Genomic DNA, 6,694 nt, shown 5'->3' on the forward strand with positions numbered 1-6,694 from the left:
ACAATATATTACAAATAGGATTAACCATCTTCTGTTTAATATAATATTCGAGCTACTATATCATACTAATTTTTCCTTTACAGCATTCATTGTATTTTATAACCTGTAATCAGAACAAATGAACCCATTAATTACATCCACATTTCATTGTTAAGAGGTTCTGGGGCTCCTTCCGCTGGAAGTATGTGGTGGCTAATTTTACTTAAAGGGTCTCGGGGGCTCACGCCCACGAATTCCTCCATGAGCAACCTTCAGGGGCTGCATATCAATGGGGGCGTGGCAAGAGGCAAAAATGGGCGGAGTAACAGATGCGACGGTTTTGTAGGCTACAATTAAACCAGGCACATTTCAGAAGTTTGTACCAAACAGAGTCTCTCTCCATCCAAGGAAGCCAGAAGTGGCACATCCCAGAGGAGCGGAAGCACAAGGGAAGGGGGGTGGAGCAGAGTCAGCGAGGGGCGTGGCCTGAGGAAAGTCCCGAAGGCCAGATACAGTCATACCTCGGGTTACAGATGCTTTGGGTTGCGTGATTTCAGGTTGCGCACCGTGCCAAACCAAGAAGTACTGGAACAGGTTTTGGCGCTTGCACATGCACTGAAGCACTAAATCGCGCTTTGCGCATGCGCAGAAGCACCGAATCGCAACCCGTGCGTGTGCAGACGCAGCACTGCGGGTTGCGGACACTGCGGGTTGCGAATGTGCTTCCCACATGGATCACGTTCGCAACCTGAGCATCCACTGTACTAGAGGCTTGGAAGGCTGCATTTGTCTCCCACACCTGAGACTGTGGTTCTTCTTTAAAGTGAAGGCAGGAGAAGAGTGTTGGACTAGGACCTGGGAGACTGGGGTTCAAATCCCCACTTGGCTATGAAGCTCACTGGTTGACCTTGGCAGTGGCGTAGCGTGGGGGTGCAGGGGGGGCCGGCCACACCGGGCGCAACATCTGGGGTTAGGGCAAATCCATGGGTTAGGGGGCGCAAATCCACAGGTTAGGGGGCGCAAATTACTTGCCTTGCCCCGGGTGCTGACAACCCATGCTACGCCACTGGACCTTGGTGGCCAGCCACTGTCTCTCAGCCTAACCTACCTCACAGGGTTGTTGTGGAGATTCAGTGAGGAGGGGGAGAACCATGGATATAGCCTTTAGCTCCTAGAAGAAAAAGGTGGGATATAAGAATTGTTGGCATCCCTCAAGAGACAATGGAGTGTGCCTCGGGGCAGGGGGAGTCAAGCCACTGTGATAACAGCATCAAAGTGACCTCCCTGGGGTGCAAACCTGGGCAGTGTGCATGGAGGTCCTTGGGCTGCTCAGACAACAAGACTCCCCTCTCGGCTTGGCTGATGTGGTCCAAAGGAAAGCAGAGCAATACGTTTGGCACCAGCTTGGTTGCAGGAGTTGGCAGGAGGCATAGAAGAACCGTCTTAGGAACTCCACTCTGGATTTCTGTAGAGTTTACTCCAGGCATAGGCAAACTCGGCCCTCCAGATGTTGGAACTACAACTCCCATCATCCCTAGGACCAGTGGTCAGGGATGATGGGAGTTGTAGTCCCAAAACATGTGGAGGGCCGAGTTTGCCTATGCCTGGTTTAGGTAAAGGTAAAAGGACCCCTGACCATTAGGTCCAGTCGTGGCCGACTCTGGGGTTAATACCCCTCCCCTAACACCCTATACACCCCAATATAAGTGCAATGAAATAAATAAATATCCAGTCAGACCATCTGGCTCAGTATTATTTACACAGCCTGGCGGTGGCTCACCAAAATTTCAAACAAGGGTCTCTCCTAGCCTTACCTGAAGATGCTGGGGTTTGGACCTGGGACGTTCTGCATGCAAAGCAGGTGCTTTGCCCCTGAGTTACAGCCCTTCCCCTAACCACAAGTTAAGATACGAGCTCTTATGGTTCTAAAACGAAGAAGCTGCAAGAAATAAGAAGCTACCTAATATCGAATCAGACCATTGCTCCATCTAGCTCAGAACTGTCTGCACTGACCGGCAGAGGCTTTCCAGGGCTTCAGACAGGGAGTGTCTTTTCCATCCCTAAATAAATAAATGAGGCGGAGAGGGTGGATTCAGTAGGTTATTGGAAATGGCAGGCAGGGGAGGTTGCCAAATTTTGATGAACGGGGTGCCAATCTCAGCAAGTCCCCTCCAGCCTGCTTTCCTAACTTCTAACCAGTCCAGGGGGTGGCGTTGCCTGTCAGCTTCCTCTCCTTAATCTCTCTCTCTATAACTCAGCAGGGATGGTGGGAAAGCTAGAAGTAGTTGGCTCTGCCTGTCCTTGAATCTGGCGCCACCTACTGTTGGGCTCCCTCCCTTCCATCCTATTCCATGTCTCAAGGGGCACCAGCCACAGCTAGAGACTGCTCAGGTTGGAACTGAGTGTTCCAACGAAGTGGCATTACAAGTATTATTATTGCAATCTCAGAGCTGGGGTGGCCCTGCTGGATCAGGTCAATGGCTCCTCTAGTTCAGCATCCTGTTTCCAGCTAGCTTCTCCCAGGACTTGTGTTGAACCTTGTGGGGTTATCTCAAGAAGGAGCCCATAGCTCAGTGGTAGAACATCTGCTCTGCATTTACAAGGTCCCAAGTTCAATTCCCTGGCATCCCCAGGGAATCACCCCTGCCTGAAACCCTTGAGAGCTGCTGCCAGTTCGGCGGCAAGAGCTTTGATCGCAGCAAAATGGAAGAGTAATGAAATCCTCTCTATACAAGATTGGATCCAAAAGCTGTCAGAATATGCCGAATTAGATGGTCTATCAGAAAACATAAAGAATAAATCAAAACAGAAATTTGTTTCAAAATGGGAGGTTTTCAAAGAATATCTGAAAAGTAAATATAGTCGTTTAAATTCTGTTGCAGCATTCAAGGAACTTCAGTAATAGTTGCAAGGTAGATATAAGAAATTAGATTTATTAAGAATAAGTTTAATTATGATGAAAAGCGTGTATTGGCAATAAATAATATGAATTTGAAATATGGAATAGACGGGAGGTTGGGTCTTTAGTGTTAAGACCAATATATGTTTTATTGTTTGCTAAGAAAATTATGTGTCTATGGTTATTCTTGTGTGTAATTTGGTATTTGTGTTTTTTTCTTTTTTCTTGTTGTATCAATAAAAATCTTTTTTTAAAAAGAGAGAGATTGCTGCTGCCAGTCAGTGTAGGCAATACTGAACTAGGTGGGCGAATGAGTCTGACTCAGCATAAAGCGGCAGGAGTGGTCAATTTCACTCCCTGCCCAGAAGACAAAAGGAACCGTGTATGTTCTTTGCAGAACTCATTCCAGCTTCCTCTGACGCTCTGCTCGCTCGTTTTCATGACTCCTTCCTTCCTGTACCCAAATCCGCCTCGATCCACCCACTTCTCCACGCCGCAGACGATCCCCTCCGCTCCGTTTCAGATGCTATTTGTGACACGTGGCTGGAGCAAGCAGCAGGGACTACCCCTGAGTGCGCAAGAGAGGGGTGGGCGCCTGCTGGGCTGCTGGTATTGACAATTCCTTCCCTCCCGGGGCTTCTGCCGCAATCCAGGTGCGGGAACAGGAGGGAGGGGCCGCCTCCGCTGCTGCAGAGGGCCAGGTCATGCCAGTCCGGTCCTATTTCTGGCCCAATTCATACGTGCGGCTGGGCAGATCCGCATGTCGCGCCAGGGAAGGGGCGGGTTAAGATAACTCCAAGTGGGAGAGTGTAGTTTCCGTCCAGGAGGGGGCGGAGGGAGAGCAGACAACCTTGATCTCTCCACTCTTCCCCATCCATCCTTGTTTCCAAAGTTTCTTTTTTAAAAAGCAACGTGTGTGTGTGTGTGTGTGTGTGTGTGTGTGTGTGTGTGGTTTAACAACAACAACAGCAGCTGGGATGTAGTCACCAAAAGTTTTGTTTTCCTTTTTTTCTCCCAGGAGCTCAAGGTGGTGTGTATTAAAGGGTTCTCCCACCCTCTGTGCACAACAACCCTGTGAGGTAGGTTAGGTAGGAGAGGCAGTGATTGGCCCAAGGTCACCCAGTGAACTTCAAGGCTGAGTGGGGGATTGAAACCCTGGTCTCCCAGGTCCTAGCCCTGCAATCTAACCACTGCACCACCCCTCACTCTTATGTTCCTGTGCAAGAGGAGACCCATGCTGCAAAAAGGAGTGGACCCGTTGAAATGAATGAGTGTTAGTTAGTCATCATGGCCCTTTATTTCAGTGGGTGTACTGCTCCTGGCTGAGGGACGCGGGTGGCACTGTGGGTTAAACCACAGAGCCTAGGACTTGCCAATCAGAAGGTTGCCGGTTCGAATCCCCGCGACGGGGTGAGCTCCCGTTGCTCGGTCCCTGCTCCTGCCAACCTAGCAGTTTGAAAGCATGTCAAAGTGCAAGTAGATAAATAGGTACCGCTCCAGCGGGAAGGTAAACAGCGTTTCCATGCACTGCTCTGGAAGGTAAACAGCGTTTCCGTGCGCTGCTCTGGTTCGCCAGAAGCGGCTTAGTCCTGCTGGCCACATGACCTCGAAGCTGTACGCCGGCTCCCTCGGCCAATAAAGCGAGATGAGCGCCGCAACCCCAGAGTCAGTCACGACTGGACCTAATGGTCAGGGGTCCCTTTACCTTTACTGCTCCTGGCTACCCTGTAATCATTGGATAGAAGGATGTTTTAAATGGCAAATGGTCTTAAAACGTTTTTCACCGTAACCAATTTGAGATGTTTTTAATTGTAAATGTTTTTAGAATGTTTTAAACTATGTTAGAATGGTTTTGATTCATGATTTTTTTAAAAAAATATATATTTTATTTTCATATTTTTAAAAGAAATATTCATATACATTTCCAATCTTGACACATCTGAGATTATTTGAATCCCTGGACTTCTTCCCCCCTCCCCCCTGGTTTCCATTTTTCCCCTTGTCTTCTATCTAATTACATTTTCCAAATTCAATTTATATCATTTTTTAAACCTTTAATCTCATTACATAGTAAGTGTTATAACAATCCTGCTAACGTTTTTATGTATCTGCAGTGGTCTTTAAGGTACTCTATAAATTTTCCCCACCCTTTACAAAATTTCTTATCATCTTGATCTTCATGGTTATCTTCGCTATTTTGGCATAGTCCATCATCTTGGTTATCTATTCTTCCTTCGTTGGGACCTTCCCTTCCTTCCATTTCTGGGGGGGATTTTGCTTCATTTTTAAATTGTGCACTGTTGTTTTTCTACAGGAATTGCAAAGGCTCACCTCTCCAAAAGGGTATGGGAGAGCGCAAGATTATTATTATTAATAATAATAATAATTTTTATTTATACCCCGCCCTCCCCAGCCAAGGCTGGGCTCAGGCCGGCTAACAAGCAATAATAAAAACAAGTTGAAGAAATACAACTTAAAAACAAGATTAAAATACAATTAAAATATTGAAACATTAAAATATTAAAATGCAGCCTCATCGCAGGAGGGGAAGGAAAAGAAAAAAGAAAGAGAGGGAGGGAATCAAATTGGCTCCAAGCCAAAAGCCAGGCAGAACAACTCTGTCTTACAGGCCCTGCGGAAAGAAATCAGATCCTGCAGGGCCCTGGTCTCGTGAGGCAGAGCGTTCCACCAGGCCGGAGCCAGTGTTGAAAAGACCCTGGCTCTGGTTGAAGCTAATCTAACTTCCTTAGGGCCCGGGACCTCTAGGGTGTTGCTATTTATGGACCTTGAGGCTCTCTGTGGGGCATACCAGGAGAGGCGGTCCCGTAGGTACAAGGGTCCTAGGCCGTGAAGGGCTTTGTCCAATACCAAGGTGAATGTCTACCAGGCTTGCATGGGCTGCTTGAGGTGGGCAACCGTCAGGATCAACACCTCAATGCACTGCGTCAGGGAGATCTTGCTTATCACGTGGCAGGACAGAGTTTCAAACAAAGATGTGTTCTCCCAAGCGCACATTCCTAGCATGTTTGCACTCCTGTCTCAGCAACATCTAAGCTGGCTTGGTCAGGTCCTTCCTTGGAATGGAAGATGGCAGCATCCCCAAGGATGGGGAGCTGGCTTCAGGAACCAGGCCCCTTGGCAGACCACCTCTGTGTTACAAAGAAACAAAAGAGGAATGTAAATGGGTAAAATGGTAAAATGGGTAAAATGGGTAAAGTTAATGGTAATTGCAGCCAGACAGGTTATAGCGAATAACTGGAAAAATGCAGAAGAGCTAGGGGTGAACCAATGAAGGGAAAAATTGAAAAATATTATAATCTTAGAATATCTAACTATGAAGATACATAAAATGAAAGGGTTTAAGGTCAGTGAGAAGGAGGAGGGTTGGTTTGAGAAGATATTGAATTATTTGGGCAGGTTTGAACAATTTGGGGCAATTAAAATGTTAAAAGTTAAATAAACCTTGTGGAGGGAGGAGTGTTAAGGTATATAGAATTGTACATATGGTTGATTTGAATATGTTATTATTGATTATGTATACCTAATGTATCAGCCGCCTGGGGGGGTTTACTGTTTGTTTTCACTGTTTGTGTTTTGGTTGTTGGTAAAAAAAAATTATATATTTTGTAAAAAAGCAAAGATGTTTGCAAACGTGACATGAACGCTGACAACATCAACCCTGCAGACAACCCCGAACGCAGTGCCCGGAAACAGACAATCAGGTTGTGTAGCCAGAGCAAGTGACCAGAGGAGCAATGACTGCTGGGAGGAGTGCAGAGAGAAGAAATGTAGGAATGTTCAGGGACGCAGAAGAGG

Source organism: Podarcis filfolensis (assembly GCF_964270895.1).
Source record: "Podarcis filfolensis genome assembly, chromosome: 16".
Classification (NCBI taxonomy): domain Eukaryota; kingdom Metazoa; phylum Chordata; class Lepidosauria; order Squamata; family Lacertidae; genus Podarcis; species Podarcis filfolensis.